At 36.3% G+C, this 12,607-nt stretch overlaps 1 long non-coding RNA gene across 1 annotated transcript; it reads right to left on the bottom strand.

The window, feature by feature from the left end:
* Nucleotides 1–10,604: 10,604 nt before the first annotated feature.
* Nucleotides 10,605–12,346, bottom strand: LOC127854953 (uncharacterized). Its single transcript, XR_008037248.1, has 3 exons — nt 12,176–12,346; nt 11,541–11,625; nt 10,605–10,793 (listed from the first exon to the last, which is right to left on the bottom strand). It is a non-coding gene; the product is annotated as an uncharacterized LOC127854953 (long non-coding RNA).
* Between the last annotated feature and the right edge of the window lie 261 nt (nt 12,347–12,607).

The following is a 12,607-nucleotide window of genomic DNA, read 5'->3' as shown; positions in this document are numbered from 1 at the left end:
TATGTACTCAATATGGACAAACGAGTATATGCCTTGAAGACAAAATGAATAGGAGAGGAGAAAGGGATTCCTCTTGTCTGACCCCGAATGAAATATCAAAGAGTTGTTAAAAGCTATTGTTATCAGTATCTTTTAACACAGGATTTGACATTTTGATAGATTGCCTGCCCTAGGTATAAGTAGCATTTTACAACTTACACCCGATTGAACTTACTTTACCCAGTTTGCATCATGAATAACCTAGTCGAATGATTTTTCATACTCTAGAAATTCGTAATATAATTTCCTATTCTTTGATAACACGGTTTGTGTTAAAGAGTGTAGCATACAATGCAATGAATCTTACTACGATTGTCCCTGTATCGTAAGTTCGCTTATTAAGATGGCGAACAACAACACCCCATTATCGATAACAGAAACACACCGTTATCGATAACAGAAACACTCCGTTATCGAGAGCAACATCAACTTGTTTTCGAGAGAAGAAACACTGTTATCAATAACAGACCCGTCTTCGAGAGCATCAAAACCTCGTTTACGATAGGAGCAACCCCCTCCCCCATTTTCGCGGATGTTTCATATGTCCGTGACATCAGCCAGGCCGATCGAGTACAATCTGAACGTGAATTTACTAGTTTACTATGTCAAGTTTATATGACGTCATGGACGTTTATATTATAATCTTACGCGCTTGTATCAATTATTTTATTCGAGCTGTCACGGTGATAGACATTCATAACTGTGTGTAATTAGTGTGTTGATTTATACATCTGACTTTTGATCGGTGCATTTAAAAAGGCTAACTAGCATTAGTAATATAATTATCCATATATTCCATACATGCACATTTTACAAAAGATACACAACTCGCGTGTGATAAAAGTATGCTATCGGCAAAAAAGCGAGATTCTCTGAAAATACTGATTAGCACAGAAACTTACTTTTTTCTATAATTATTTAATAATTTTCTATTTAGAAATTCGAATATAAACAAATATTGATTACCCATATTACTTTTTCGATAATTGAATAGATGACACATTTACAATTACATCGATAACGTGTATTTAGATGTAAAAAGACGCATGATTTATGCCTTTAAGGGAAATACTAGTAAAAGAAATATGTATATAATGTATGATAACATTTAAAGCATTGTTCCTATGGTTAATACTAGAATGCATGCATAAAACGATGCATATACAAAGCGCTTTAAAATATAATACCACTTTCACGCTAGTCGCACATGAAAGTGACTGTAAAGTAATATATCAGAGACGGCGTTCTGACAGATCATAAAAACAAAAGCTGTCACATGGTGACTTAAAACAGCAACATTTGTATGCTAACGGAAACAGCTGATTGTCAAATTACACGTATCCTGTCGTCGGGGAGTAAGTTGTTCGCGTTTTTGACCTTAGAGTTACCTTAACGTTTGACGCGTCGTAAGTTTCGGTATTGTTCTACTGTATCTGACGCCGGATAAGTGGACATAAGTTCAGTTTTCAGCCGATCTGAGAGGTAAATGTTCGAATATTTAAGTTCCATTGTTGATTTCGGTAATAATTTTCCATGCAACTGAATTGATGTTTTTAATTGCTAAGTAGTAATAATTTAAAGCATTTTCGTGTCATTAATACTGTTTTTGTTTTCTTTTTTAACATGTTGTTTTGCTCAAGTTTTTCATATGCAATTTTATGCAGCATATTTTCTTGTGATATACTTATTAAATGATACAGACGAAATTTGCGTAAAACTTTTTAATATAGTTTAATCAAGTGCAATGCGTTAAACTTTTTAATATATTTTAATCAAGTGCAATTTGTTTAAAAAAACGTAAGAAAATATCGTGTACTTAATAGTATATATACACAATTTTCTGAATAGATTATTGTGTTGTCTCATGGGCCTATGACTACAAAATAAAATTGCACCGCCGCATAAAATCCACCAGACTTCCGTTTGTTTACGCTGTGTAAACGTTGGCCCTAAATTTTGCATTCTTAGGTCAAACTGTATCTAGAGTTCGCCCTGGCGTAATGGATATAGCGTCCACCTAGCGACATGGAGGTCACGGTTTCGATCCCCACTTAGTCTGTCAACAGACTGATAATTTGTTTTTCTTTTCTAATTTCACAATTACTTCTTCAGGTGTACTGCAATACAATATCAAAGCTCCTTTTCTCTTCTGGCTGAATTACCTGCATTTTAAGCAGATAAGAAAATGTAACTCTGTATAGAATAAGTACAGTACAAGAAGTAGGAGTGAGTTATCTCTATAAAAATTATAAAATTATAATGCAGGACTGTAAACAGTCTAATCCCCACTGTGGGAGCGTTCTTTAGATATCCCCTCCCCTATAGAGAAATCACCAAATACTGGTTCTACCCAGGAAACGGACATGAGAGCGTTTCAATAAGTCTTCGGCTTTCGAAACAATCGATCTAAAATAAATAGGTATAGACTTTAAACTATAGGTCTAACTATATCGGATTTATTGAAGGTTGCTGCAGAATCATCCAAAATGGCGTCTCAAGGGAACGATCTGTCAGACGACGAAGTTCTGTTGGATCTTCTGCGTCTGATTGTCACGCGCCACCCGAGCGCCATGACGGCGATTGGCGAAGCGTACCGAATGAATCCGCATCTAGCAAAGAGGTTTCTGACCTTCACCTTTAGCGAGAATGCTTCTAGCTACGAACGCGAATGCCGGTGTCACTATGACCACGAATACATGACCTACATCACCGAATCTGGGATAAATTCTGACCTTTTTGGCAAGGTTGCGAAAAACGTCATCAATGGCTATTGTTGCCATACGAAAAAGTCCGATTCGCCCGCCACTCCATCTACACCGGTTTTTAATTCGGAACAAAATTTGAAAAACATTCGGCGGTCTTCGGTCGATTTCGATATCGACAACAACTCGGGCAGAACGGTCAAACGGTTGATTTCCAGACGGTCCGGCAGCCTAAAGTCGTTGGATTCAGTCGAAAATGTACGAGCAACTAAAGGTCTGCGCTCAAGACGGGCTTCCAACAGCTGGAAGTCGCTTTGGTTAGACATCGAAGAGGCAGTTGGTGAGACGCAGACGAGTCTGGTACACGCAGCAGCGGCCGTTGGAAACGGCGCCCTCTTGCAGTTCCTGCTGAAATGGTCCAACTTGAATCTTCTTCAAATCGGGAAGTTCCAATTGTCTCCCCTGCATCTGGCGATAGTTAAAAACCAAATGGATTATATGCGAAACATTATCCTCTGCAGCGACGTTTATCTTGCGAACCCAGCCGGTGTGTTTTGCTACGCTTGTGCTACAAATGGCGAGATGGACGGTGATTCAAAGTTAAATATTGTCAAATTGTCTATAATCGGTCTTTGCATAAAATTTGGCGACTTGGATACCCTCAGCGCTTTGATGAACAACGGCGGTTTTCGTGACCAAATTATACAGAGAGGTCTCAGGGAGGCAATTGACGAAAATTCCACGGACGGCGTCGAGTTGTTGTTCAAAAACGGGGCCAGACCGGATCTAGACACAATGAAAATTGCCTCCACAAAGTCCGTGAGCGTATTTGAGGCGGTTTTTCGGAAGTTTCGAAAAGACTTTAAGATCTACGCTTTACAGCATCCGGAGCATATCGTCCGAGAACTTGTCATGCCCGCCATTTTAACGCGCAACACAGGCATCGTTAAAGTGCTTATTCAAAACGGTGCCCCCGTAAATTGCAAGGGTTTCTACACGCCACTGGCGATGGCGGTCCTTGAAAATCAACCGGAAGTGACGCAAATCCTTCTAGAGAGTCACGTGGACCGGAACATGGAACTCCAAGGTTGCAATTTACTTGATATTGCAATCTGCATGGGCTATACGGAAGTTGCCGGTAAGTCAACATTTTTTTTATTATTTTACCGCCAATAAAATCTATTTCATATGATGGTTATTAGTGTATTGACCTTAATGAAAAGGTGTTGACTATTGTGTTAAATTGACCTACTGGTATGCAAATATACAAATATCCCGTTAGAAATATGAAATATTGTGTGCGTCCCTGCTTCAAATGTCGGGATATGGAAATTTTGGATTATCATTCAGGCACACACACGTGTAATGTATAGAAACATCCTATTGTTTATAATGTCGTTCAAAAATATGTCCGTTTTTATATCAAGCCCATGAATTTTGAAACATGTATAAAATCATTCACATTTACCAGTTTGTTCTTCCTGACTGTAACTGAATTATAATTAAAGTGTTTGCATAGGAGATTGGCGTAAATGAGCCAAATAGTCCTACATTGTTTTTCGTTCTAGACGTTCTCCGGAAATTTGGCTTTAAGCGAAAGAACAAATCCCCGAAAGACATAGTGCCGTGTAGCCTTCTGATCGGGATAGCCAGTAAGCTGGATCTGGTAACTGATGTGATGAAGCTGCGACGTCAGATCGAGATGAAGCATCACGCGCACAATGACGACACTGTGCTGCACGTGGCTTTGAAAACGAGGCTGAGTCGCGCGCTCATCGGCGAGCTGCTGAAAATGGGCTCTGACGTGAACGCGAAAAATAAAAAGCAGGAGACGCCATTAATGTGCGCGGTTTCCAAGGAGTCGGGCGTCGAAACCGACGTCATCCGGGAGATCCTTTACTACAATCCCGTTCTCGAGCAGTGTGATAAATCGGGTAAGACGACGCTGGCTCTTGCCATTGCTAACGACCAGTCTGAAAAGGAGAAGAACAGAAGAGAAGAGCAGACGACCAAGAGTAAAGGTTCCTGTGCGAACGTGAACGTAAATGAATCGATCGCGCCGCTTCTGCTCGACTGCGGTTACAACGTTAAGTACGATTACGTCAAAAAGCCGCACCATACCGTGTACGCACTGCGTGCAGTCTGGAAAGACCTGGCGGCCACAATCGGCTGCGGACGTTACGGACTCGCCATTCAGGACAACCCCAAGTTGCTTCAGATACGATGCCGCGAGATTTTACGGCGCTCGAATCCGGGTATTCATTTGCACCGGTTTCTCGAGCGAATGAAAGTACCGTCAGATATAAGCGATTTTGTGCTTATGACGTCCGTATTAAAGGGACAGTAAAGCTCTAGAACTATATCTGGTTATGATATTATTGTTAAAACAATTTACAGTATTGCTGATTTTCTTTCTAAAATATGGTCCGATTTCATTATTTACCGTATATGTTATACATGTTTATACAGATGTACAGTCTTCGCAAAATACGACATATACGGCATTACTGAAACGTTAGCTTTAACAACTTAATAATATACCAGGGGCGTAGCTGCTATTAGGCACAGCAGGCTCGGGCCTACAATTTTTTTAAACATGAAACAAATAAAAATGAATCAACTTCGAAAAACGTATTAAAATGTTGACCCTGAGGGGGGGTGAGGTGTTAGAAATCTGCATTTCATATTGACATAATCCTCAGACAATGGATTGTGGTCGTGTTCAAAGGACATATCTTCCAATTATCAACTCTACTTCTGTCTATGTGTTTAGATTCTAACTGGCTTTTAAAAAACAGTAAATTATCAGAGAAAACCCGGCCTAAAGTCTTAAATTTTATTATCTTATTATTTGTCTAGATATGCTTGAAAGCCCACCACAGGCGTTTTAGGATTTAAAAAATTTCAGGGGGAAGACCCCCCAGACCCCCGTTTTTATGTTTCATATCCGGGCCTACAGCTCCAAAAATGTTAGCTACGCACCTGTATACTGTATGGTATTTTTGATATGTTTGGGCATTTTTGTATAAACGACCGACCTCGGTCAAAGGCCACTAAAAGTATCCGCGACTCATTTGCAATAATCCGAACAATGCCCCTCATCTATCTGTCGCCATGCTTCAGTTTTTGTTTAATGTAGGACGTGAAGTTCGCGGACTTAATACATGCGTTTGTAAACAACTAGACGGAGTTAGCTAATGGATATTATTAATCGCTTATGATACATTAAATATGAGAACATAGTTTAGTGCTACATTTTCAACAACTATTGCATTTTCTTAAAACTGTGACATTTCTCAAATTGCTGCACACGTTAAACAAAAATTACATGTTTTATTTTTAAAAATTAAAAAACAAACAAATAAACATATTGTTGTGGAGGGGTATCAATGCAAATGACAAATGATAGTTAATGCGAATTTTATGCTTAACTTGCACTTGAAAAAAAGTGTTGCTTTTACCTGTTTCTTACTTTTGAGGCAGGGTACTTGTTTATTGTCGCCCGTTCATGGCCGATTAAAACAGTCTCTTGCACGTCGGTTTCATTACATTCATGTATTTGAGAGCATGGATCACCAACTCTGCATGGAGATCGGCTTGCACTAACTGTCAATAACCTAGTGCCCTGATGTCACCGGGTGATGAAAAGTGTGCACCCAGTCCGGGACCCGTACCCGGGACACCTCGCTTACACGGCGAGTGCTCTCCTGGCTGAGCTAACCGGTCCGCCACACATCTTTCCACCAATCCCGCTTAAGTTCGGTACCGTTACACTGTTAATACATAACGTCTGTCAATAACCTAGTTCCCTGAATCAAATACATAACGCCTGTCAATAACGTAGTGCCCTGATAATACATGACGCCTGTCAATAACGTAGTGCCCTGATAATACAAAACGCCAGTCATTAATCTAGTGCCCTGATAATACATTACGCCTGTCAATAACCTAGTGCCCTGAGAAAACATAACGCCTGTCAATAACCTATTGCCCTGATAAAACATAACGCCTGTCAATAACCCAGTGCCCTGATAATACATAACGTCTGTTAATAACCTAGTGCCCTGATAATACATAACGCCTGTTAATAACCTAGTGCACTGATAATGCATAACGATTGTCAATAACCTAGTGCCCTGATAATACATAACGCCTGCCAATAACCTAGTGCCCTGATAATACATAACGCCTCGTTTTGTCTTCCGCCAGCTTTCTGCGCAATTAAACTGTACGAAGAGAATACAACGGCATACACATTTGTGACACCGCATAACAAGAATAGATGCATTATAATGTGAATTTTCGTTTCCGTAATCGCTCTTCGCACCGTTGACATCATAATTACCAATAAATCATTTTCTGCATTGCTGATCTCGCATTTTCTTAACTCATTACAAGTTGTCATTGCTTCTCATATGACACTGCTAATTTTTGCGCACTTTTTGGTCATATTGCTGCTACGAATGTTTCATTTTTCGCTATAAGTTAAGAAAGATGTTTATTTTTGCTTACCTGAGAACACAGAATTTTAATAATTTGATGTTTTTCACATTTGAAGTTAACCCATTTATGCCTAGCGTCTAGAAAAAAAGGCATTGGCAAACAGCGTAGACCCAGAGTATGCGCTGTTGGCCTAAAGGAATTTCTGTAAGAAATATTCTAAATATAGAAATAAATTTGCTAGACATCCCTAATTTTGGAAATAAAATGATCCAATTTAGAAGGATGGGAGAGTCCACTAGGCATAAATTGGTTAAGGTGGCGAAGCAAAATGGGAATCATTTTTGGGAATGGTAGGTTAACGTTTAAATAATCTATTTCGTTACAAAACATACCCGTGTCAACGCTTTGCCATTAATGCTTAATTTGATTGTGTTCAAACTTTGTTTGATGAAAACTACGCCTCTATCGAGGTCAATTTTTCAATATGTTTTTTTTAGGGGGGGGGGGGGGGGGGGGAATAAAGCGTCTTCTGGAAGGGGGATTATAAGTAAATTTTAAATGAAATAAAACAATATAAAGGGAACGGAGCGGAATTTGACCTTAAATTCCATAAGAATTATAAACGATTACAATTGTTATATTGAGGCACGTGTAGCTCTTTATATCAATATATATAAATTAGCTCTTCATAGCGAACTATTGTCCAAATACAGCTCGATACAATTGCATGTACACTGTATATTACATTGAAAACTATTTAATAATTTTCGGTGCTTTTATTTGAGCTGGTATCATGGTAAAACATGGCTTAAACGCACGGGCGTCAAGTATTTCCCAGATTAGCCTGCGCAGTCCGCACAGTGCAATCCGTGAATGCTAATCATGGGTGAAACTTTCGCCTGGACTGAATTGTCGATAAGATGAGAATTTCTTTAAACGATAAATTCCTTTAAACGATAAATTCCTTTAAAGGATAAATTCCTTTAAACGATAAATTCCTTTAAACAATAAATTCCTGTAAACGATAAATTTCTTTAAACGATAAATTCCTTTAAACGATAAATTCCTTTAAACGATAAATTCCTTTAAATGATAAATTCCTTTCAACGATAAATTCCTGTAAACGATAAATTCCTTTAAACGATAAATTCCTTTAAACGATGAATTCCTTTAAACGATAAATTCCTTTAAACGATAAATTCCTTTAAACGATAAATTCCTTTAAACGATAAATTCCTTTAAAGCAGAAAGTGTTGTCCCTGATGAGACTGTGCGGACTGCGTAGGCTATTCTGGGACAATTCTTTAAGCATAAACATTTTGCCCGCTTTTCACAGATCACGAGTTTGTCTCATTGCTCTTACTTTATTATTTCATGTTATATTTCGCTTTTGCTAAGGCTTTGTATGAATTGATTAATAAATGTTCACTTTTCTTTATGAACCCGCGAAAAAGTAACTGAAGTATACATAAAAAAGTAAAATGTGCAAATATACTTAATTGCATTTTTATATTACATAAATGTAAAATAAAGGAATAGGTATTTGGTTTGATTTATGTCAAGTAAGTAAACGAATTAGAAAATGCCGATTCGGTTTCCAGATGAAATCTTATTCAAGCGTAATACAAAAATACATGTATTCAATATATTTTTTCGTTTTCATTTACTTAATAATTGTATGTATAACGTTCGTTAGAAAGCTTTTATCAAATATATCAAACTTGAATAAGAAATATTTTCCACAGTAAAAGCAAATACAGTAAAAAATATCGTGAAGATAAAATTCACATAAAGCAGTGTATTCATCAGAAAATTGCTTAACCTGACACTATTCCAATATTCTCGAAAGGAATACAAATCACGAACACTATATTTTTATATTCTAACTATGAAAAATTAAAATAAATTGTCTTAAATATGGAAGGGTTTATCCGCCAGTACATGCTTGTTGTTAAATGACTATTTCATATTTCTAAATGACACTTGTAATTGTTTATTGACAACTCCACTTTGATATATTACAACTCTCATTTGAATTATGTTACATTACAATCGTATATTTGTTTCTTGCATTTGCTGTAGAAACAAATAATTGTGTATGTGCCTGAAGGCTTATGTTCAGTCCCTTTATGAATACCATTTGTTTTTGGTGTAATGGAATTTGCGTTCAGCTTTGCAATATTGAAATGTTATTTTATACTACTGCTATTTACGGTACTACTGTGCTTGCCTAAGTGCATTTTACTTTGTTACTGCTTCGATGATATTTCTATGTATGTACAACGTTATTTTATTACGTGGAACCAATAATAAATTTGACGTTCTAGCGCAAATAATAATAAAGGGAGACAACTCTGGCGTCCGAGCTTGTTTTGCTGATAGTACATACAGCATAGAGATGTATTCGTTCAGAAAAATTTATTCTGAAGAATGTTATTTATTTGCAGATTGCATGACATACGGACACTTGGACGCATGACCACGTGTTTTCGAATTGCAATTCGAACAACATTATACACCTGAATATTTCTTTACAACGTACACGTAATTTAAAACCTAGTAAAGGCTTAATTTAGGTACACAGGAAAACAAACTGTTGTTAGTGCATGTATGCATCTTGTGTAAACGTATTTTAAGTGGGAAACACTGAAAAATGGTTACACGAATTTCTGAAAAATTAAAAAATCTGATGTAATATCTATCTATCTATACTGTCTAACTTCCCTTGCGGGTATTATTGACAGGTTAATATATTATACTTTATTTACATATTGTAAATGTGAAATAATAAAAAGGGTATGGCAAGCTTAAGAGGAAACTAGAACAAAAATTATTCGCGAGGTTACATTTACTAAGTGTTAAATTGTTAATATTTTAAGATTCATTTACGTATATAACACATCATTTGCAATACTACTACTACTACTACTACTACTACTACTACTACTACTACATAATAATAATAATAATAATAATTATAATAATAATAATAATAATAATAATAGTAATAATAATAATAATATATTCTTTAACACTCGTTATTCCATTCGCTTTTTAATATTTTAACTATTATAAGTAAGCATGGCGAATTTTCACAAGGGCGGATTTCACTGGAAAGCCATACGTTCAGGCAAAACCAGCACAAGCGTATGTGCTCCTTGCGACTGCACAATGAACATCTGACATATTGACCGGTGTTTCGCAGTCTTGAAATTGAACACGAAGCCGTACATTGAGAAAATGTTTGAAAGCCACAAGTATTGCAATCATTTTCAGTTGTCATATCATATTTGCAGAAATGAGCACCTTAACTATGGCGTCATAACAATGTTTGACAGAACCTCGTAGACGACTCTTGTAGGTACAGGTGCTCCAGAATGGTAAACAAAAAACAACAAAGTATACGTGTACATATCAGGATATTTTCAACACTTTTTATTTTTACTTTATCTACTGGTTTTCGGGCAAGAATTTAGTGCGAGGCGAAGGCTCTTTACCGGTGTTATCACGGAATTCGCGGAAATATAAAAACTAAGGCCATATCCCCAATTTGGTAATCTTTTAAAAACTGTTCACGTCCGTGTGAATCCACTTCGTAAAGGTTTCGAGCTAAAAATGCAAAACGAATAATTGTGAAAACTATGAAAGAAGTGAATGGAGTAAAACAATTCTGATATAAAGAGCCCGAAGGGTCCAAATACTCGCACTTAACTGCAATTTATACAACGCTGTAATTACTTATCTTAAAGGGGCCTTTTCACAGATTTTGGCATTTTTTAACTTATTCATTAAATGCTTTATATTGATAAATGTAAACATTGGATCGTAAAAGCTCCAGTAAAAAATCAAGAATAAAATTAAAAAAAGGAAAAGAACATTGCCCGGAGCAGGTTTCGAACCAGTGACCCCTGGAGTCCTGCCAGAGTCCTGAAGTAAAAACGCTTTAGCCTACTGAGCTATTCCGCCGAGTACACATAATGACGTATTTTATACCTTATATAAGCAATCTTCGTAGTTTCACAAAATTTAACGACAAAAACAGAACTCTCCAAATTATTCAATCGTTTCGCGTTGCAACGCTTTATAATTTTTAGGTTTTAAAATCGTCAAAAGATGCATATAATGGCTATATGAGACCATGGTAAATGTTCAGTATTACTGTTTCCTCACAAATATCATAACTAAAACGAAAATTTGCGAATCTGAAGCAACTTTTTTCAATTTTGTCAATTTACCAAAGCGTGAAAAGATCCCTTTAAAATAGAAAAAATCATAGATAGTATAGGCATAGACAAACACATGTTATTAATATTGCTACAATATGAAATATATTTTAAACAAAAGATGGTGACTTACTGATGTAAAGTATTCTTATATCATCGTCTACTGGTAAATTGAATGCTTCCTTCACACGTTTCTTAAGTTTTTGTATACTGGCTTCCTGTAATGTGATCAAATTTCTTTGACCTCATCAAATTGCATTGTGTACACATCGGTCTTTCTGACCTGAGTACTAACGCAAAAGGAAATGTGGGTAGCACTTCTTTTACGAGTGAAAAGTGAAAGCGAAAGTAGGTCAGGTAATCTTGCTTCTGACAATCGCTCTTAATAGATATTTAAAATCACATTTAAAGATAATTAAATAACAATAACATTTCTTTAAACAACATTCCGTTTTAAACACACAATAAAAAACGATTTTCATTATTAACATTTTCATTCCTACGCAGAAATACATTGGCGGAAGCATAATTCCCCAAATCAGGGGAATGTGATTCGTCTAAGTATAGAGGTGACAATTACGTAGTGACGTCACCATCTATGTATAGAATGCATCAGATTGTCATTCATATTGAAACTAGATCACATATTAGTTACACCCTTATATTTTATTTGATTCAAAAGTAACCAAATCCACCAATATCTTATTAATAAGTTATGATAGCACATCATTAGTTCATGAAAATGCTTGAACATATTTATGCACCTACCTCACTGATCGATATAATTCGTAAGTCCCCGTTTATTCCCTGTATAATTATATTTATGTTAGACATTCTGACGGAAAAGAACGATACATATGGTAAAATCCGCGAGTCAGGTGTTTGTACGATTGTATGCGATTTACATGTCTTGTATTTAAGATAATATTCAATCGGAATGTGATAATGATAGTATGCTAGATAATGACTCTTGCACATCACAATATTAACGGCCACAACAACTTGAAGCCTTGGTAATCGGATTTTTTTTTAAACACATTGAGAATAGAGATAATTTTTTTACTGAAGTTTTTTGTATTTTTCTTTTTGAAAATATAAGAATTTGACATTGGCTTGACACTGAAGTAAAATTAATCACATTAATTCATGTTTAATTTTTCAAACAAAAGTTGGACATCAAGTAAATAAGAGTGTAACCAA

The sequence above is a fragment of the Dreissena polymorpha genome, chromosome 13 (assembly GCF_020536995.1).
Source record: "Dreissena polymorpha isolate Duluth1 chromosome 13, UMN_Dpol_1.0, whole genome shotgun sequence".
Classification (NCBI taxonomy): domain Eukaryota; kingdom Metazoa; phylum Mollusca; class Bivalvia; order Myida; family Dreissenidae; genus Dreissena; species Dreissena polymorpha.
Note: the sequence above shows the minus strand (reverse complement) of the source record. Positions and strands in the feature narration are given on the sequence as shown.